The sequence below is a fragment of the Columba livia genome, chromosome 9, assembly GCF_036013475.1.
Source record: "Columba livia isolate bColLiv1 breed racing homer chromosome 9, bColLiv1.pat.W.v2, whole genome shotgun sequence".
Lineage (NCBI taxonomy): Eukaryota > Metazoa > Chordata > Aves > Columbiformes > Columbidae > Columba > Columba livia.
In genome coordinates, this window is record NC_088610.1 from 7,317,615 (window position 1) to 7,340,427 (window position 22,813).

Consider the following 22,813-nt stretch of genomic DNA (forward strand, 5'->3'; position numbering starts at 1 on the left):
AGCTCTGCTTCAAGGCTTAGCCGAAAATATTTTTGTGTCTCTCTAGCTATATTCTTCCTTTATCACTTGCATGGTAGGACTCAAACAGGCCACTCTCAGTCAACATGATTTTAAGCTAGTCTGGCACCAAATCAGGGCTGAGATACACCCATTACTCATGAGGTCATCTCATGCTAATGTCTGGAGCTCCTGCCCTTGTGTAGAAGTCATCTAATATCTGTAGGGTGCCTGCAGGGCTGTTTGAACACAGACACACCTGAGTGTCCCTGCAGCCATTGGCACGGTCTGTCCCTGAAAGCCTCCTGCTGCTGAAACAAGCTTAAAAATGTGTTTGTAGATCACAGGGTGCCAGACCTGAAAAAAGGAGTAGCCAGTGGGGAAAACAACAGGCTAAAGCAGAATGAGGGAATGAGGACTGGCAGCAAACACTACAACACATGCTTCTCACACCTCACTGTTGGCATCCTCAGCACTGCACCCTGGGCGAACCCACTACTCCTCTTGAGATCTAGGGAGCGACAGGACTGTGGGCATCTCCAGGGAGATACTGCAAGTATCTTACAGACAGAAGCAGAAGTACATCAGAACAGGATACAAAGATTAATCAAATGAATATCAGAAATGGAAATGTTTTAAATAAACTCAATTAATTATGGCTAAATGAAGAGCCTCTCATTAATCCTCTAAGCTGGGGGGACAATGCCAAAGTATGAAAACTTAATGGTTCCCTCTAAAAATATCCTACACAAAAAACAATTAAGAGTCTATTAGTAGATAGAGAGAACAATAAATAATTAGGACTGTTGATTTTTAATGCTTCAGAATTGACAGCTGGAATTAGTGTTTACAAGCTGAGTGAACTGATATCTCTAAAACAAAATACATACATATATATATATCCCTTGTGCAAATTAATTCTAGGCTATTTGCATATTTTGTCTTGAAAAGGAATCCAAACAGAGTCAAACATGACATTCATTTGAAAAATTTCTGGGGAAAAAGACGGAGTAGAAAGTGGCTGCTGCTGCTACCTTTGACAAACAGCCGTACCCCTAGAGCACTTTGCAGAGCACAAGCCCACAAATCTTTTGGCAGATAATGAAGCTGCACTATGCAGCAGTGAAATGAGCAGATGTCTGCAGTACTGAGGAATTACATGAAGTTTAGATAAGGTGTCAAGAATAACTTCACTCACTGTCTTGCAGACTGTAATTTTAGGCAAGTACAGCATAATTACTGGACAAATGTTGCAAACTAAAAATGTCTATTATAATTCTTTAATTTAAAAATGCAATTACTGTAGCAACTCTTATGAATCTTTCATGCTGATATTCTGCTTTACTTGCAATAAAGTTTTACTGACATAAAATTTTCAGTAAAGTAAATTTTAGAGTTATGCATACTGCTAAACTGAAATTAAAATTTCCATGAGGGTGATTGTCATTCTCTTTCCCCAGAAACCATATTGTGACCAATTTTCTCTATTTGCTACAAATCAGCACACCAGAGGCTCACTGGTTTCAAACCTTCATGGTTACCTGCTTGCAAGCCAACCCTAAACCACAAAGCATGAAAATATTTTAGTAGATGCAATTAATAGAACTGAACAGGAAATATATATGAAACAATAAATATCAGATCACATATAGCCCTTGAGAAGGAAAAGTAACAAAAGCCATGCCATAAACTAACTGTTGCAAGTTATTAATTCAACTCATAAACGATTAACAAGGCTGGAATTTGGCCAAGACATGATGGGTTTATTTGTTTATTAGAAGACCTGCAATGGTGATTATGGTTTTGACACAGGACTAAGTTGGTCCTCTTGAGTAACTGCTGCTTTATCAAACTTACTCTTTAGTATTTAAAATGTCCTAACAACAATGCAAAATAAATGTACCAGGCAAGTGATATATGGCATCCAGAAAGTTAGAAGGACAAACACTCTTTCCTTGTCAAAAGTGCCAGTAAGCCTTTATTGACCACTAAACCTGAAGAAGCTGACTTTGAACTAATTTTCTCATTTACTTCCATATTCAGAGAGTTCAGCTGATATTTAGGGAACCATATGTGAAGTATGGTGTTAGAAATGAATAATATATGTAAATTTGGTCCAACAAGAAAACATCCTTTGCAAAGCCCTATGTTGTTGCATCATGAATGATCCAAAATTAAAGCAAATTCATTCTGGGAGAAAAATCCTCATAACAAGACTTTTCTTTGTGTTTGAGGAAACAAAAATCCAAAGTTGACTTACTGATTTTTTTTGGTGACTTTCCCACCCCCCTTAAATGGACATAGCTTTCACTTCTGTCAAAAAGGATATCCTACATCAGAGAGGAAAAGGTTAACTGGATTGTCTGACCTGTCCTGATTTTTCTAGTGATACTCAGGGAAAACTGGCATCTCTGAAGCCACTACACTGAGGTACTACAGTGACAGCAACCCCTCAATCCAACACCAGGCGTGGCAAAGTCCAGTCCTTGCCTGGACTCTAGGATCCAAATGCTTGCATTTCTTGCCACTAAAAAGCAAGGTATATTATCTATGTAGTTCAGATCCCTAAGTTTAAATATCTAAATTTAAGTCAAAGGGATCCCAATCTAGCAGTAGACACATTCCCAGCCAGAAACAGGAGATGAAAAGGTTGCCCTTCTGTCTCAGGAAACCTTCAATAAGAGAAAAATAATTGGCTATAAAAGCTGACAAAATGATTTGAAATTATGCAATTTCAAATCTGTTAAGCAATTCCTTTCTGAAAGACTGAGTAGGTCAGAATCACAGATGTGGGAATATCTCTCTCATTAATGCCCTCCCTATTCTTCAAGACCCTGCATATACACCATTATATATTCAATTTGCAATTGAATTTAATTTACATGCTTAATGATCCAGAAATACAAGAACACAGTTATAGGTGAATAGAAAGTTTGGCAACATTCATGGAATAAAGAAAGGTTCATCAATCAGGTACCTAGGTTATAAGAATAGGGAAAGAAAACAAAGACAGGCAATGAAGGTTGATTCAGAAGCAGAGCATAGACGACTTGGAGAGTAGATAATTAGGCAGGAGCATGAGTCCAAGTAATGTCTGAAAAGCAATGTCAGATTCAAACCTTATATCTGTTGCAGATTTTTGGTATAACAATGACTCTTAACCGTGCTGTGCCTCTGTTGTCTGATTTGAAACTGAAATAATTATATTTTTTTGCTTATCATATCTATTTCAATAGTTTTGTTATTTGTTTGGTGTCTTTGAATCATAATGCAAATACAGTTCAAATAACTCTACACGAAGTCTGGGACAAATCTGTTGTTTTCTGGTTAATTTTGCAACAATACAGAGAAGTTAGTAGTTTAGCAGCACGTTCTGTAAAACACATTTATGATACATTGCATGAGCCATGGAGGCTGGAGAAATCCGGACTATAAAGGAAGACACATAGTTTGTTCCAATCAAGAGATCAGGGAGCGAGGAGTCATAGCAATATCTTTTGAATGACATTTGCAGCAAGGACACATCTACAGAGGAGATCATCACACACAGGGTGGGTAACCCAAACTGATTTTCATCTGCTTAAGGAATTTCCAGAAATAAACATAGGCAAGGAAGAAGAATTTTGGCTGGAGATCTGAGTTGTTTACTAGATGGCTATTGCTGGTGTGTGAGAATGTAGTATTGCCACCCATCACAAGAGTAATTTTTCCTTAATTTAAGCTTCTGGTTATTTTGTAGTCTTCAAGATTGCAGAGAGAAGATTTTAAAAGGGAGTTCTAAAAAAAAAAAAAAAAAGCCAGGAAAAGGTTAAAACAAACTTTTTACTATTGTGATGGTTTCATAATTTTTCAACCCATCTTCATGTACACTGGAACATACATTTGGGATATTTTGGGGTAGACAACCTTTGCAAGAGCTGGAGTAAATCTTTGCAGTAGAAAAGTTCAGTCTCATTCCAGCAATCTGTGGATCGTTAGTGGCTTCACCAGGACCATCAACTCATCCAATGAATGTTGGTCTGACTCTGATCAGAAACTGAGGATGGGTTGGTAAATCCTTTAGAAGTGATCCTCAAAGGACAATACTGAGACATAGGAAGAGCAAAGCAAGAGGGACTCACATGTTATTGCTGTTCTCATGTGTTAAATCTGATTTTCTTCTCACTTATTGATTTCAGAAAATGAAGTCCTGATATACTCCAGACTAAGTGATAAAAATAAAAAAGGATTTCTTACAGCTATGGAACTGCTATGCTGTAATTTTAGGAATGCTGTAAGTGTTTGATTGGTGGCATAAAGCTACTCTTTACTGCAGCCATCATCAGAGTTTCTTGTAGAGATGAATTGCTTTTGCTTAATGAGGGGGAGGAGAGACAGCAAAAGGAAGGATCCAGACACCAAACATAATTCTGTTGAAAACATGTTGTGAGATTTGTTCCAATAACTCTGAGTACTAATAGATAATAGTCCATAAACAGTGTCAGAAAGTGACTTGGTCTGAACACGTATTTTCCTACTGCTTTCGACAGCAGCACCTGCGTGTGCTTACACTGAGCCTGCACACCCCCGTACAGACTGAGCCAATTTCTTATACCCATGTTCACATTTCCCTGCTTGTGAGCTAGACATCTGGCTCCAAACCTGAGCCAGGATGCTGGGCCATCACAGAAGCTTCAGAGGAGGTTGCTGGAGTTCAGGCTGAAGTGACAGCTGGGTCACGAGATAGCATGACAACTCCCAGGTTGACAGCATTACCAAAAAAACTAAGAAGGTTTTAAGGAGACTGTCCCAAAACAAAAAAGGCTCAGAAATAGTCAGTGTGGGGAACATGGGCTGTACCAGACCTTAGAAGTTTTAAAGAGAGCATGTGTCAGGACTCATACTGAGAAATTGTTTGATATCCAGTGAACAAATTGTGTTAATATTCCACACATTTGTTGTTGGATCTCTTTTGCCTTGAAATACTTTGAATTTATAAGAGCTTTCTGGTCACTGAGCAGCACTTTCACCGCATCCAGAGACAGAAGAGTGACATGTTTAGATGCAGATCCTGTTCAGGTACTTAAGGTTTAAACTATTCCATCAATGACAGGGTTGAGACAGAAACTTGTAGGATACCATTCTCAACCTAGAAATCAGACTGAAAGAAGAAATATACTTGCTAAGATGTGACTGAGTCTATACAGTGAACACTTTCACAAGGCACCCAGTCATCTTAAAAGTGACAGCTACATTTACCTCATTTAAAATAAAGTTTTTGGATTGAGGCTCATTGTTGGTCATTCCATCTACAAGAACAAGTGCCAATAACGTGCAAGCTCCCTTTCTCCAAACCTCAGATCATTTGCTGCTCTAGGTTGTTTGTAATGAGGTTGTTTGTAATGAGGTTGCTTAACTTCCCTTTATTGCACTGTTTTATTCTCCTCTCATTCCAGGGAGCAAGAAGGTAAAGGGAACCAAAGGGAAAGATTTCAACAAGATCACATCTGTTAGTGAGAGAAACATTACTGGAATATTGTCTTGTCATTTGCTAGATGGTCCTAATGAAAACATTATAAAATTTGCTGTGGGATAAGAGAGGCTTGTTGCAGATGCAAACAGATGTTTCAGTGCCGAAGTAAAAATGCTGGGAATAATTTTAGCTGTAATTAACATAGTGCACATTATAACAAGTTTGTACCTTTAAGAGTGTCTCAAAGCATTAACCTTGAATTATATGATTGCTTTACGATAGGCAGAGCGTTATGGAAATTGACTCCAGGAAGGGTGAAACCACTGCATTTTGCAAGTTCCCTCCTTGCCTTCCCAGCTCCATGATCACTTCAATCCATACCTTTCTGCCATAATGATCACTGAGGAGACATTTCTCCCTGTTTCCACCTGGTGATCAGCTCCAGCCCTGAAGCCTTGGGGCTGATTTGATAGCCCTTATAATTTCCATCCTGCCTAACGGCAGAGGCTGTTTTCTAGGATATCTTGTGTATCACAGGGGATGAGTAATGGCATTTAGAGGTTTGTGCTGAGAATGAAGACATTAAGAAATGAGTTTTTTGCAACAAATCACTCTTCCCCTGAAGAACGATGGTGACTGTGCTGTGTCTGAGCCCCGTGGTGTGAGTACAGCTGTCCTCCTATGTCAAAAGTGCACCAGCCTCATTAATGTCAGTGAGAAATACTCGCATTAATAATCCCAAATAATCTACTCACTGTGCCAAAGCAAAAGGGATGTTCTTTTGTGCTAGGAAACAGCAGCCAAATGAGTTATTGTCGTGGAGGGTATATCCTTGTCAGCCTTAATGGTAATTTGTGTTCCTGGGTCAGGCGTTTACACGAAGTCAGCAGTGTCGCTAGGGAATGAATCAGCAGAAGCTGCATTTTGGAAAGCAACCTCTGGAGCAGGTCTGGAAACCAGCCTCGCTCCAGCTCTTATGCCTCCCGGTGAACTCAGAAGGATGTTCTGACAACCACTAGTGAGGATGGGACAAAACTGTCCCTCTAGTGTGTGGATCCAGGGCTGGGAGACTTCTGCTTGGCCAAAGTCCATGCAAACCCATGCTGATGGGAGTGCTGACAGCAATGAGCAGCACAGGTGGGGGATTGGTCACAGTGGTTGTGTCTGCAGCATAACACACCTGTGGGACTGTTCATGCAGGCTCCAAAGGTGCAAAATTATACTAAAATAGGATTATGTATTGAATCTGGGACTACTGAGTCCAAAAGAAAAAGCATTCGCATCCTCACGGGGTGTGGGTATCTCAGCAGTGCAAAGTTTGGGAGCAGTTCAAGCCCTGATCTCAGAGCATCCCCAGGGCAACCCCTGCATGGGGCAATGCTGAGACCATGGCATCAGAAACACAGCTGCTTTCTGTTTAATGTCATTGTTCACTTCTCCCCCACTAAACACAAAACTGCTTTCCTTGCTAATGCTGCCTGTGTAATAAAAGCCTGAGCATTATCCCAGCAAACGAAAACTTCTCTCCTTTCACATTGAGATGCGAAGCATAAAATCAAAACTGTATGACAGTGCATATCCAGCCAACTGGAGTAAGCAAAAGGGCCAGTGCAATACATACACCTTCATATACACCTGTGTTGGTGTGGATACTAATTTGGACCAGATTTGTAGAGTATCCTCCAATTTTTTATGAGGATACATAGTCTGTGATGATGACTGCAATTTTTTTTATCAAGTAGCATTTTTTCCTTCATGTCAGCTGAACGTTACTGACTCTTAAGTCATTGCCAGATGTTTATTTACCTCTAAATCACACACTCACAAAATCCCAACAGGATGCTAATTTATCAATGAACCAAACAAATTCCAGTAACTGTGCATCAATGGGAAAGGATTATTTGCAAATTCTGGCCTTACACATATGGAGATCTTGTTAAAGTGCTCTATTGACCTGCAGTATACCCTACTTGATTTGCTCTATTCTGCCTGATTTTAATGATAATGGGTGGTATTTGATTGCTGGTATTAAGGGGACAGATCCTGCTTCACAGTGCTGTAAATCCAGAGCGAGTCCACTACAGACTCCCTTCAAAACAGTACTTCTGCATTGTGTAGGAAAAAGGAACTGAAATTTCTTTGATTATAGAAAATGATAGACAAGCAGAAGCACAACTGAATTAAAAATCCTGGTATAGTGTATGCAATACTTGTAATGTTAAGGGCTGATCTGGTAAACTCTGGGAGAGGAAAAGAACTACCTTTCTGTAAAAATTTTTCAAAATAAAAATGTTGATATTTCTTTAGAAAAACTGGCATACAATCCAGTTCAGGAAAAAAAAAAAAAAAACAAAAACAAAAACCAAACCAACAGTAGATTGATTTTAATGTTGATTGCAGTGTGGTGAATTTGTGCTGGCCAGGGGATGGAGGGATGGAGTGTTCCAGGTGTAGGTGGCTAAATAGCAGGCACCTGGGGCACTTTACCAACGCTAACGTGTTGGCATTTAGTTCAGGTGAGGCTGGGGGTTGAACCTGAGATTACTGTAGGAGTAGCTAGAAATAGGACTTGAAGTTTAAAAGACAAAATCAGAAGAGGGACTAAAATGCAGCTTTTTTTGTAAAAGAGTGCATGGGCTGCTTGAGTGCTATGGATGTAGTGGTTGAAAATAGCCAGGGTTAAGGTTTTGAATTTGAAGCTCTTGTAGGCTTTCCTTATTTCTCATCTTTACTTAAAGTTGTTCCTAAAATAATGAGGAACCTCCCATTGATCTGTTTGCAGTAACAGTAAGCATAAATTGCTGATTTCCTTAAGTTAAAGACAAGTAGACAAGTTAGTGTTAAGGATCAATGTAGCAGCTAAACAAGTTTGCATGCTTTCTTCTCCATAAACCCTTGCATGCTGCCCTCCCTCCTTTGCCCTGTATTAACCCTGCACAATCCAATCTAGAAAACTGGCAGCAACCTGCACCATCCTTACTGTGCTTTCAGACCATTTTAACCACTAACAATTAAGCAGATATGCAAATTCAAACTTATGCAAACGCTTAATTTCATTGAAAAACGTTCATTAAAATGCCAGGGGCCCTTGTAAGGAGAGAAAAGTATCATGTTCCTTTTAGAGTTGAGTGTAGGGTTGTTCATGCACCTGGCTGTGCCTTCTCAGCTGTTTTCAATCACATTCAAAGTGCTGGGAGCCTTAAAGCCCTTGGAGGCAGTTTGCTTTTCATGCACAAACAGTAATTGTGCTGCTTTGCTTCTCTCTGTGTTGGAGTTTTCGGTGGGGATGTTTTATTGAGATCTGCATAACATGCAGCAACTCCACCACCAGTATTTGTCCCCTGCTACCCAGCCTGGTCCTGTCCCTGTGCAGCTCAGAGCTCTGAAGCTGAACTGAGTCATCCAAAGGTAAGATGCAGTCCTCAGAGGTGCTCTAGGATGATGTGTGCAAAGAAACCCCTAACAACCTCTTTTTCCTCCTGCTAGTTGTTCAGACTATCAAAAGCAGAAGGGTAAAAGGCTGATTGTATTTGGTGGGGAGAACACTGAGGAGGAATTAGAGGTGTTTTGAACTGATGGACAGTGTTAGTATAAAACTGTGAATGTGTTTATGTTGGGAATTGCAGGGAGATTTTTGCACAGGAGATGAATAATCTTTGATGATGTCAGGACAGGTAGGGCATGTGGCTGTGCAGTGCCTTGCACTTGGAAGTGTGTAGTAGAAATAGCTCAAAACCAGCGCTACTCAGCAGGTGTAGTAGATACTAAATGCTTCCCCCTCACACTGCCTTCCCAATAAAGCCCTGTGATGATAAGCTGTTTGAGCATGTATAAGTAAGGCAGATGGGCTGCCAGTCAATAGAAATATAAAGAAGTTTCTTGAGAAGGGCAGAAAGCTGCCAGATACTCAAAGGTGTAGCCTGCTGCTGTTTCTTTTCCCTGCTCTTAATGTGCTGCATAGTTAAATATTTTCTCTCGCTGAACATGGGACTCTGCAATACATAAAAGCTGTGAGCTGCTTGGCTTGTTGACACGGGCTATTTCCTCCATTGCTATGAGAAGGGTGAGGGCAGGAGGGAGGGGGTCAAAGTGTGCTTCAGAAACAGACTTAGGGGTTGAAGCCTCTAGCCTGAAATTTCCACAGCTCCTGGTCCTAGCCTGTGTATCCCAGAACAGCTGACTTAGTGCTTTCTCCTCCTGTGACATAGCCTGGATTTACCATGTGTTTTCATGCCTCTGGACAGTTGTCCTGAGTTTTTTTCCAGTTGGCATTTGTAATTTCAGGACAGCTATTTAATGAGAAAGCATGTGCTTGAACACTGTGGTTAAAATGTCTCCTCTGTCGTTTTGTTATCTGCTGCTGCAACACAAACCTTCACCTGAGATAATTACTTTAGGAACTGTTCTACTCATTTTTGCTTGATTTTTCTAATGATACAGCTTGAGAATTTTTCACGTGCTGAGTGAAAAGAATTATAAGCAGAGAGGGCACGAGAAACAAGAACCTTCTCTTTCCTGCTTTTCCCATTAAGAAGAAGAGAGAAACTAGAAATGTTAAGTTGGAGCTGGTGTTTTCCCTGGATAGCACTTTTCTTAATTCTTTGTCAGCCTCATTTATGTTTCCCAGACTGTGCCTCAGTGATTTGAATTAGGTGGAAACCCACAATAACTCACAGCAGCTCACAGCACAAAAAAGATGTTTCTAATACAGGGATGCTGTATGCATTCTTGCCTCTGAAAAACAAAGTAGAATAGAGAGACTGTGTGGGAGGATGAAACTGGTCACTATTTCAGTGTCAAGTGTGGGATCAGTGAAGAATTGGATGGTGTAATTAGTTTCAATGACCCTGGATTGTCAGGACTCCCTTTTTCATGACCTGCAGTCCACCATACCAGCATGCTTTTTCCTGAAAGGGATGCAGTCTAACACAGCATTGCCAGCAGGGATTAGATTGATGCAGAAGCCAAAGAACTGTGGGAGGAATAAAATCTGAAGCAGGGAGGAAGAAAGGCTGGTATATTCCAGCAGGTGTACTAGAGATACAGCTGGTGTCAGTGCCCAAAAAGGGTGACTTCATTATTCTGCCTGTTTGTGAAAACAGGAATTGAGTCTGGAGCATAACTTCTACAGCCCAGTGTGTGGCTTTGGGTCAGACCTGAAGCTCTAGAGTGTGTATGCAGTGAGCTGTTGCTTCTGGGGATTTTATATGTTAATAAAAAAAAGAAGGATGTTCTTTGTACTTGAGCCAAAGGGTAGTCCTATCCTGTTCTGTCACTTGCATCCATCCTCAAATGCTGGGAGGAGCAGATAGTGCATTGCAGAGCTATTGGATACTAATTGTAGGGAGACGAGGGTTATTACCATATATGCCCAATTTCCACTCAGTTCTCTGCACTCACATTCTGTCTACTGAATTTAAATTTTGTATATTTCTGCAATACTCATGACAAATGAGCAGGGTCTTTCTCTTAAACCTTTGTCTTAGAAATAGAATTCCTCCTAGTAGGTTGATGCATTTCGGCACAATGATGTTCCTAGGACAGCCTCTGCCTTTGTGCCAAACTTTTTCCGCAACTCCTGAAATTTCTGAGATTTAAACAAGAGGCAGTAGAATGGGACAGCAAAATACAGATAAACATTCCCGAAGGAGTGGTCATTTCTGTACACAGGTAGGTACATTTGATGTGTTCAAGACCTTGCTGTTGGATCAAAATACAAGACAACCTAGAAAGATGCGGAGATCCAAGTGCCTTTTCCTCATGTTGAGACAGCACGCGCACCATCCTTGGAACACTAACAAAGCGACAAGGGTAGACAGGCTGCTCTCTTGTGATAACCAGCCCTGCTCCTCAGCCTCCAAAGGTATGGCTCTCTTAGACAATTAGCTCACCTCACAGTGGTCCCTCACGCAATCCAACTTACTATCTGCACATCCCGCTGAGGAGGGAGTTGAGGGCTCAGCCAGACTAGCTCTTCCCTCATTGTTTCTTCGTAGTTAATAGAGAGTCAAATGGCAGAGATAAGCAGTAGGTCTGGCTGGATATAAACATAAGAAAGAAGAGGCTGAGTCTGGCTTATCTTGCCTCTATATAATCCCAAAATGTCTAACAAACCACAGAAATAAAAGCAGAATCAAAACAGCTTTGTATTTCCTTATTTCTTTTGTCTAACACTATTGGTTTTAAAAATATACTTTGAAAAGTAAGGTTAATTCTCAAGATATAAGATCCCTGCAGTAAACCTCAAGATGCTTGCAAACTGTCTCATTTCAGTCTTGTAAGTAGCTGTTGCCTTAATGTCTGATTTTGCCCATTTTCCTATACATCCTAGCAAGCGAACTTCTAAATCTACTGCAGGTTAAGCTCCTGCATTGGTGACAATTTGAGCGATGACCCCCAAAAAGCAGGTCTTTGAACAGGAATCATTTTGGGTTAGGAAAGCATGGCTTTTAATGTTACTATCATACTTGCTGTTTTATTTTTCCAAACTCTACTTCTGTGACCCCTGGCTTTCAGGTTTTACCTCTTGTTCATGCTAGGAACAAGGTTAAAATATGAGTAATGTGGGCTATGTGTATGGAGGATTAGAGCAACTGACAAAGAATGCAGACTGTACTGGAGTTTAGTCAGAAAATTTACAATTTCAAACTAATTTCATTAATTCAGTGGCATGACTCAGTGTTTTCTAACACATCTTGGTTCAGCAATAATATATTGTTCGGGTAATCTGCTAATAGCATCTTTGGTGATACTTATTGTTGATGTAGCCTGTTTCGAATCACTTACTGCCCCCCCTTATAATGTTGCAACGGGGTATTTGTCCTGCTGCAGGGCAGGGATTCAGAGAAGTATGCTTCATGCTGTAAATTAAGAACATGATAGTAGGAGTTCAAGATAGCAGTTTTGTGGAGGGTGCCACTGGGGGAATTACATCAGGTTCTCAAACAGCCAGATTTTGGGGCTGTATTTTTGCCAGTCATTTACAGACTCATTAAAAAAAAGAGGGATTATCAACACAGGGGAAGGACTGAACTTGGAACTAATTAACTTTTATCTTATTTTAAGTACACGTGCAGGTATTGATAACTATTTCATTAAGTGTCTCAGTCCTCCAACAAACCATACATTACAGAGCATCTCAGAGAATCTACTCATATCCGCTTGCCGTGCCTCCTCCTGTAAGCAGGAAACATTTGGGCTCATTTTTACTGATAAGAATTGTCAACTACTCTAGGCTTCCCAGCAGCAAAAAGGAGCCCAAGGGTTTACCTTCGCAACCAGCTGGCTTGATATCTTTGTCTTTCAGGCATGTTGTATCTGTTAGACAAAAACTGTCACACACATCAACGTATCATACAGCTCCTCTGGCAGTCAGCTAAGAGAGGCTGTAAACTTCACAACCAACGCTCTCCAGCACAGGCACCTCTTCTGTGTTTGTTGTTTTCTCTGCTCTTTGTAGTGTATAGTGAAAAGAATACATTTTACAATATAATGGGATTATTATTTAGACTTTTCCCCCTTTCCTTTTTTTTTTCCCAATGCATATTGATATTTCTATTACTGCGAGCCCCTGTAAATCTCTAGCCAAAAATTTTGATAGAAGATACTCTCCTAACATATAATTTGTGGGTATTTCCTTGGCTTGCGGCTGAAGCTTTTAAACTTCTAGGCTTGCTATTTTGAGTCACTCCATAATGACTCCTTGCATGGTGTGCTACCAAGTCACTCTGCAATATAGGGAAACCATAAAGAGGACAGGGCACAGGAGTATGCAAGAAGTGCTACAATTTGCACTATCTGCTGTCATATATTTATGTAAAACCTGTGTGTTTTCTAAGGGAAAGGTTTGGATCCAGATCCTGTTTTGAGAAACATGCTCCAGTTGTGGGGATGGGAATTCCTTAGTTCTGCTCCATGCCCCTGCATGAGAAAGGACCATACCACTGGAAAAAACAGCATTTGACTTCTGGATTTTGCTGGTGGTGTGGCCTTGTACAAAACCACTACTCTACAGCTGGGCACAAGCAGTTAGAAATACTGACTTAAAAGAGTGTAGAGCAAATTCAGGAGGGGTAAGAATCATGGTTGCCCAGATTTGAGTAATGCTTAATTATAAACTGGTAGATTGACATATGCCTGTATATAACAAGTTTATAGCCGTGGAGAATGCATGAATAGCATACAAACATCTCCACTGCCCTCAGCAGACATAAGAGCATTGTTCTTCCCCCCCTTCCCCCATACTTAATTCTTTAGCCCTGACTCCCCACTACTTCTTGTTTTTCTGCTGTCAATTTGCTGAGGTTGCTCTCTGTTCTGTGAATATTTTAGCAGTTTACCAATAAAGGGTAAACTTGCATGCTTCATGGAGAAATGAGGAAATGCTGCTCAGATTTGACAGTAAAGGCAGTTTGGAGGATGGGGTAGAGCAGCCTTGTTGATCACACCAGAACAAAACCTACTTGAAAGAGGCATTGACTTAACTATGTAGTCTATTGCTCATAACGGATGGTTGCCTGTTTCCTGTTGGGAATATTTAATATATCTGCTTTAAGGCTGCATGGGGACTTGAGGTTGGCTGGTCTTATTAATAATGCATGGGATGGCTGGATTTAAGTAATAATTATGCACAGTGTATAGTGCAGTGACATATTGGTGCAGAAAATGATTCCTTTAATAGGCTTGTTCCTTTTGGCTAGATCCCTCAGATAGCCAGTTTGTTTGTTTGACAGGTTTATGCCTTTTTTCCCCTTAGCTTTTCATTAAAGCCAAACACTTTTGCTGAGCAACTTCATAGTGTTCAAGAAATCTCAGGGCTTTCAAGGGGAAAGGGGAGATGGGGTGCTGCGCTGGGAACTGGTTTTCATTGGCATAAAATGTATCCCCATATCCCCTAAAGAGATGGGGCTGCTCAGAGGTATAAGGCAGACTATGTAACCTCCATGTGCAGCAAGTGTTAAACAGGAACCCTTCCTGCTGCATGGACTCCCTGCAGGAAGCTCTGAGAAGAGGAGGAGGTGCTGGAACCCATTTTTCTATCTTGTCCACAGTGCCCAGGAGACTTGTCTGTGCAGGACATACAGAGACACCCTGCCCTGAAAGCTCACAGACACAGCAAGGAACCCAAAGCTGAAAGAAATGAAAATAATGTACTTTGAGTAGAAGGGAAGAAAAAGTGAAAACTGAGAATCTAAGAGATGGCAGAGCTGGGATTCTTCATATTTGGATTCTCAGAGGTTATTACTGACATGGGAATAGCCCAGTCCTTAGTAGGATGGTTTCTCTATGTGCAGGTTTCATGAGCACTTTCCTGCTTTATTTATCCGTAAACTGTTGCCTTCAGAAGACAGCTATGGCTTGAAAGGGTGTGATTGCTTAGTGCACTCCACTGTAATGCATTCAATCATTTCCTTTGGATTATTCAAACCGAAGTCATTTATAGAAAGAGGATCTTGTAGAGACTGATCATAGAAGAAATTTCTATGTGCTTAAACATTGACACTAGTCTTACAACTGTGGGAGCAGGAACTGGTCAGGAATTCATTTTTGACTGCACAGAATTCTGCCATTTTGCTTTCTCTGACAGCATAAGCTGTTTGTTCAAGACATGAATTTCTCTTTACTAAGTGTAACAAGAGATCAAGAGCACTGGCTCATTTGGCAGAGCTCCTGATATGACATGAGGTCTCCAGGTAGAACAACCTTTGACTCTTTCTCCTATGTGTTATCTCCATCAGTCAGAGCACTTTATCTAGAGAAGAGGATCTAGGAATCCCATGCCAGTTTGTGGCAATCTGGCAATCTTCACTTAATTAACTTACCACTAACTCTTAACAGCTTGTAATTTTTTTTTCCAGACAACATTTTCATGCTAGATCCCCCAGAAGCCCCACAGTGTGTTTAATTGAAGATATGATAATTGTGAGCTACTTTGCTGCAGCTGTTTAAAAAGGGGGGGAAAAAAAAATCCATTAAGGCTATCTGAATTATATCACAGGAAAAAGTTCTGCTTTTTATTATTTATGCTACCCTTAGGCTGAGCTAAATTGCTGCTTTCATAGCTCAGCTGAGGGTGGTTGCTTGAGCTTTTTGTACTTTTTTTAATGTCCTTTTCCAAGTCAAACAAACCAAGAGAGTATCATTGCATAGTTTAATATAAGAAAGAGAGTGTTTTATTCTTTTAGAACTTTATTTTGGGGGCATCTTGAGTATTTTGACTTGCATGTCAAGACCCTGCAAGATTGCAGAGAGCTGGCACTAGTGTGTGAATCTTGGAGTTGTCAGGCCACTCCTGCCCATGTGGTGCATCCTTCATTGAGCACCTGTGCTGTGTCCCCTTCTGTCACATCCCTGCCTGTTCTGTTGGTGAATCTGTTGCTGTTCCATTTTTTTGATCAGGCAGGAGATGGGCAGGTTTTTTTGTGAAAGGCTTCACGTGGAGATTCTACCCAGGGAGAACTTTTGGCACAATCACACCAATCAGACAAGTGAAGTCATCTTGGAAAGTGGCAAAGAGGAGACACCTAGGGACATGTCCTCAGTTTTCCCTGGAGTCAGCAGGTTTAAGATCACTTATCCCACAGGGAGGTTTTTAGGCTCAGTCTAGATACAGCCGCATTGAGAGATGTCCTACAGAGAAAGACTACAGCTTCTCGTAATGGGAGCTTATTGCAAACTGCTAATTCTTTTGTTTGAACAGCAGGATATGCCCTAAAGCTCTGTTATATTCCATTAATAAGGGAAAAAATGCTACAGCCTCAGACTGCAGCATTAGTAAGTGATAAAACTGTGTGTATGTGTGACTCTTTCAATAGGTAATTTGTTCTAATAGTGGAGATTGCTGGTAATAAACAGTATTTTTAAGGGGTTTACCCTGTTGCCTCTAGTTGGAAGACATTAGCTCTCATTTATAAAGCTACTTCTTGCTGAAATCCACCCCTATATACATCTATCAGATGGACACGGACTGAACATTTTTAAATTTACTGACACGAGCTATGAACCCACTAGACTTGTGTTTTATAGAATCCTGATGCACATGTATGCCATTAGTCTGTTTTTTTTTCTCTTGCGTCTTTAAGAATAATCTTGAATACTGAACAAACTGCCTGGGGAAATAATCTGACTCATCTCCAAGTAATCTCTAAGGCTGAGAGATTTGGAGGTTGTTCAACCTGGAGAACAGAAGGTTCTGGGAAGACCTTATTGCATCTTTTCAGTACTTAAAAGGAGCCTATAAGAAAGATGGGGACAGACTTTTTAGCAGGGCCTGATGCAATAGGACAGGGGGTAATGGTTTTAAACTAAAAGAGGGGAGATTCAAGCAAGATATGAGGAAGAAATTTTTTACAATAAGGGTGGCAAAATACTAGCACAGGTTGCCCAGAGAGGCGGTAGATGCCCCCTTCCTGGAAACATTCAAGGCCAGGCTGGACGGGGCTCTGAGCAACTTGATCTAGTTGAAGATGTCCCTCTTGTTGAAGGGGGCTTGGCTAGATGACCTTTGAAGGTCCCTTCCAACCCAATCTATTCTATGATTATACATAAAAGGGGTTTCAGCCATTTGCTAGTGGGAGTTTCCCATGAAGCACAATCCAGCCCTACAGGAGCCCAACTTAATCCCAGTTACTCTTTGCTTTCTGTCTAGCAGGCAGCCCAATGAGAGCAGATCTGCAGAGCAACATGGTGCTGAGGAGCCGATGTCTACACCATATGCATTTCATAATATGTGTGCAGCAGTTGCTCTGTGCTGGCTCTGTGCTGGCTCTGACCTAGTCCCAGAGTCCCCTGTAAGCAGGTGAAGCACACTGGCACACATCTGCACAGCATCCTGCAGTGTGATTTCATTTGGAAGGAAAACAGTTCTTACACTTAGACATGATATAGACCAAAGTGTGGTAGGGAAGGATGGGTGAGAGATTTCCTTCCAAAGCATGTACCTTATCTGAACTAAAATACTAATGCAGAAGCATGAATTATGTCTTGAAATGTTTCAAGCAGCCCCAAAATGAAAGAGAATCCCCTGTGTACATGGCCAGCTGCTACCTTTTACCTGGAATAGGAGCTATATTGCATCTGATTTATTTATTTGCATGCAGTCTACTCTTTGTGCTCAAGGACACGCTGACCTTCCCTATAACCAAATGCTCAGGGTGTTGTGGGAGCTTTGAGGGACTGGAGGTGGAAGAGTTTGCTATGTTATGACCACAAGAAAATGTATTTTGTGTCCAGCACAATTGCCATTAGAAGGAGGTGTTTGAGGGAAATGTTCAAAACCTTATTCTCAATGATAGTGAAGTGCAGTGAAGTAGAATGTTAAAATATAAGCCATCTTGAGTGAATTACAGTCCTGGGTTTTGGTGGGTTTTTTCTTTCCCTGTAAGGATGGGGAATAGACTCTCCTCTTATCCATTAAGAATTCCTGAAATGACAGCCATTCCTATGGGATTAAAAGCATGCTGAATCGGAGATGGCTAAAAAGTTTTATTACGATCTCTAAGGAATAACTCTTCTGAATAGAGCTTGCTTTTAGACCAGCAATGTGTGACAAATCAGCCTCAGGGGCTGTTTGCAAAGGCATTGCAGTCTGTGACATTCTTCTAGCTCCTTACATTTGAATTTCCACCCATGGAATGCAAACGTTCTCTCTTGATTTTTGTGGTTTTAATATATTCTTAAATAACAAAACTTACGGGGTTTGGACCTGGGCTGTTGCTTTAGGGTTAATATTGGGTTGGTGAAGCTGGCATTGCATTAAACTTCATCCTTCAGTGCTTGTGGTATGGGTTGTTTTTTTGTTTGGTTGGGTTTTTTTTGTTTGTTTCTCTGTGTGTGTTGTTCTTTCTTTTTCTTTCTTTCTTTCTTTATACATACCAACAAATGATCTAAGAAATTTCTCAACATCCTTCCCTACCTGTGTGCCACGTGGCTCATCTGAAGCAGCTGGTGACCACAAATTATATACTTGTGCTGACTCCCATTCCTTAAATGTAAGCCTTGTGCACTAAGGTGACCAAACCAGAACGTCTTTGCCACTGCTACTATGCAGTCACATCACTGTGAACCCCAGTAATTTAACAGTACAGCTACATCAGCTGTTGTTCCTTGGTACAGGATATGGGCTGTAGCCCTGAGGAAGATTTACAGTGATATCCATCCAGGACAGTGTTGCTGAGCCATCACCCTTCAAGAGAAAACTGCCTAATTTTTTTTTTTTTTACTACAGCTTTTATATAAGTGGCTCCTCTCACTTGGCTCCATTTTCTATTTTCTCCAGTGCTAAAATGCAAGCTTATTTATTTATTTATTTATTTATTTATCTGGGTTTTCCACCTTTTCTTCTCCTTTTTCTTCCTTTTTGCTTCCTTTTTGTTTTTTTTTCTTTTTCTTTTTTATTTCCTGTTTATTTTCCTCTCTTTCCTCTCTTTCCCCTTTTCTCTTTTCCCCTCCCTTTTTTTTTCCCCTCCTTTTTTTTTTTTTCCTTCAAAGTTAATTTCCCCACACTTTTGGAATTGTTTAGGAAGCCACTAGAGAAATCTCATGCCCAAACTCTCACAGAATAAAAACAGAGCATAAATTACAAAAACCCTCTTCCTTAGGACAATACTGTGACCTCAGATTTCTGAAGTAACTTTCCAAAAGGAAGTTGTGCTCTGAATTACTTAAACCACCTTCTTGCCTCTGTCCCAGCTTAACCCATAGCCAAAGCATGCTCTGATGTTAGCAGCCTAGCAAAAGTAATGTTTTTTTAAGGATGATCTGTTCCTGAATATAATATATACATATATATATATATTTTATTATACTGGGCAAAAATAACATCTCAGTCAAGGTTACTACACGGACATCTTTTGGTCTAGCTATCTTTTTAGAGAAATGTATTAAGAGTAGTGTCAAGTATGATTTATCTTGCATTTCTTTGCTGTCCCTCTTACTCCCAGTGAAGGAATAAAACCTTTGCTTTGGCTAGTAGACAAAGTATTAAAAAGAGTACAGCATCCCCCGAGTCAAAGCATTTCTCTAATCTTCCTCCACCTAGGAGAAGGGTGTGTGCCTGCTGGTTGTGGCCATGCTTCATGCTCCTGGTGCCAGTGCACATCTGGCTGAGAACCAGCTGCAAACCTGCTCCCAGCCATTACACCTGAACTTCTGCTTTCTCTTTCTGGAGAACATGTTTCTTTTGAATCTTCCTCAATGCCTCAGTGCTCACAGAGCCCACCCTTCCCTGGCTTAATATCTGGAGTTACCTCTGATAAACTCTTTGGCAAATCAAACTCTCTGCAATCTGTAGGATTCAATAACAATTTTGCAGCTGTTGCCACTCTCTGATTGACCCAACTGTTGTGTTTTGCTGTAACTCTCCTATATTTATAGAAAAGTTTCTGGAACAGATTTTAAAACCATGGCATATATAGTTTAAAATCTGAAATTCTCTGCTTGAGAACCACTCTACAAAGGACAAAAATCAGATCAAATTTTTTCCACTTTAAGCAGTGGCTCTGGTGCGTTCCTGTTACAGTCATCTCTGATTTTCACTTTCTTTGTTTATGACAGAACAAATTAAAACAGTATCTCATCTCATTCTGAGAATAGTGCACTACAGTGTACTAGGGTTACTAAATATTTAGGGCTCCATAGTGCTGTCAGCACTAGTTTGTAGCGCATACTTGAATGAACTGCAGTTACTCTATCGGATCCCAGTAGATTTAGAATTCCCTCGCCTGTGCGCAGCTGCAGGTCGGAGTCACTCATGTGTGCAAATAACCTGTTTTTCTCTGTGGGTTTGGGAGGGCTCAGGCTATTTAGGTATGAGGCATCCTCTATTTCTCTTTGTAAATTGATTACCTGTTTTGTGCTTTAAAATCAACAACAACAAAATCACTTGTGAGTTTCAGGGTGTAAGTATAGAAACTAGCCTGTGCTGTCCCTGGGGTAGCAAGCTGAGAGGATGATTTCTTCCATGTGGAGGTGGCTTTGCTGGGAGAAGTCACAGTCTGGTCTGTGCAGCAGGGTAGCTGCTTCATGAAAGAAGATTCATCTGTCTTTATACTACACTTAGAGATGTCCTGGCGCCTCTTTCTGTGCTACTGGTTGGAATCAGCTTCAAGGCAGAAGGTGAAAGGACTTGGGTTTTTTGGATGGGAAGGTAAAAGACATGGATTTTGCTAAACTGTAGGAGAAACAGCAATCCTGCAAGCTAGTAAGGGGAACAAAAGCAGCTGGTGCCTAATAAGTCTATTTGAATACTTTCTTTTTTTCCCCACTAATACATGAAGATAAATAAGACAAGTGGTGCCTGTATAAAAAAAAAAGAAATACAACAGAATTAGCCCTACAGGAAGGGGGAATGTGTGCTTTTCAGCAGGGGCTGGTGCACTGTTAGGTCATGGTCACTGCACCATCGTCACTGCTGCTGCATCCAGCTGGCAATGGGGTTTGCCTTGCTGGAAACTGATGGGGCTGGTATGTGGACATCTGATTGCAACTTGGTCAATAAAGGCTGAATGCTGAAGAGTAGGCATTGAAGGGTTCCTGTGGTGTGCTTGGTGGTGAACCTGAAGTGAACCAGGAATTGCTCTGCAAGTTTAGAAATTAGAGGGTGCTGACTAGTCTTTCTCACTTCATACACTTTTCAAGTTCCTGATGGTGGTTTTGTAAGAACTGTAGAAATTCCATGTTAGGAGAGGAAAAGATTTCTGGAGATTGTAAGAAAGATTTGGGAATAGTATTTGTTTGTGCTCATTATCAGCAGGTACAGAAGTCCTCTTCAGCACTGATAAATTGACCTGCTTCAAGTTTCACCTGGGAGAGGAGAAACAAACTACTGTTGTTTTGGTGACTGTTACTAAAAAATACTGATCAGGACTGTTCTTGAAAAGCAGGGCTCACTCAGATGACTCAGACTTCCCATTTACCTTCTGAAATACGAACCAGTCTTTCCTAAGTAGTGCATTGGCAATTGGATTGTCACTCCTTTGGCAGAGACCAAGACTTCCCCGCAGACTAAGGTCTTGTAGTTATAAAAATATCATCTTTATAAACATCTGTTTTAATACCACATCCATCCTGGTACCTCTGTGGTGGAGTCTTGCCTAGAAGTGGTGATGGGATGGACTTTAGGAAGAGCTGCTTTCTCATAGCAACTGATGCATTCCACAAAAAAAAAAAAAAAAAAAAAAAAAAGTATTAACTGGCAGAAAGCATTAATTATTATTGTAAAAGTGCTGAAAATCCTTGTAAAACTGGATGCAACATATCTTCAAAAATGTATAGCCATTTACAGACTCCAGCAGCTTGCTGTATCCTGGATGTGCTGTACCACGGCTGTTTGTTCCCTCAGTTGTTGATATCTGGGTAACACCTGTCCTTGAACACGAGGTGAAACTTTCCTGCTTTTAAGCTATCTACAAGACCAGCCTTGAACAATAGATTTCATACAGAATTGAGGTTTTTGTCAGTCACAAGAATCTGTATTTGAGCAGTGTATTCAGAGCTCTGTCTCTTCCCTTTACCAAAGGAATTTATATTTTCTTCAACTTTCTGCTGGAAAAATAAATTTACTTAAAACGTGCCTTACTTTTAAGGTCCTTTAAAGTTGTTATGTCAGTGAAAAACTGGGCAGTGTCCAGCCATGAATAACATTTTTTTATTTTGCTCAGACCTTTTTATAAAAGCACCGAGATTTGTTAACATGGCCTTATTTATTGCTAGTGTCATCAAACTTATGGCTTAAAAATGTCCTCTAAATTTTCAGGGGAAAAAACTACAGCCAGTGGTTGTCAAAACAATATATTCTGAACCGCTCTATTCCCCTAAATCCTTTGAAGATTGTGGGTTGTGTTGTGGGGTTTTTTTTGTTGTGGTTTCGGTTTGTTTAGTTGGTTTTGCTTGTTTGGGGTTTTTTTTGTGCAGTGTGTGGGTTTTGTCTTCCCCTTCCAGTTTGCCTGTGAATAATTTTTAAAGGCCAGGGGAACTATGATGAGAAAGCTTCAGCCCTCCCTCAGTATTTGGGAGATGTGACCTGAGAGGAACAGATTAACTTATACCTAGGGTAAAAAAGTGATGCCATTTCCAATACTACTCTATTGCATGTGGCAAACCTATTCCTGAAGTTTTAACACTGCTTGATCTTGTGTTGGTCCTTGTGGAATTAAGAGCCTGTGGTCCCTGCTGCTGTACAAAACAAGGTTAAGCAGATGGCAAAGAAAGGTAGCACCGTGTGTGCAGAAGTGCCTCGGAAATTCTTAATCTTTCACAACCACTTACAACCCCTCTGAGAAGAAATTATTAGGAAGCTGAATTGCAGTGTTTGAATACCCAAGGTCCCAGCAAGAAGACTGTGTGGATGAGGGTGAAAATCAGTCT

At 40.6% G+C, this 22,813-nt stretch overlaps 1 long non-coding RNA gene across 2 annotated transcripts in view; it reads left to right on the forward strand.

Moving 5' to 3' along the window:
• LOC110355232 (uncharacterized) overlaps window positions 1–22,813 on the forward strand; it is a 151,489-nt gene that overhangs the window by 42,155 nt on the left and 86,521 nt on the right. The window contains exon 1 of one of the 2 annotated variants that reach the window (XR_010474623.1): window positions 8,637–8,857. The exons of the other annotated variant lie outside the window; for it this stretch is intronic. This is a non-coding gene — a long non-coding RNA (uncharacterized LOC110355232). Of the gene's footprint in view, window positions 1–8,636; window positions 8,858–22,813 lie in introns of those variants that run through there. 2 annotated transcript variants of the gene reach the window in all.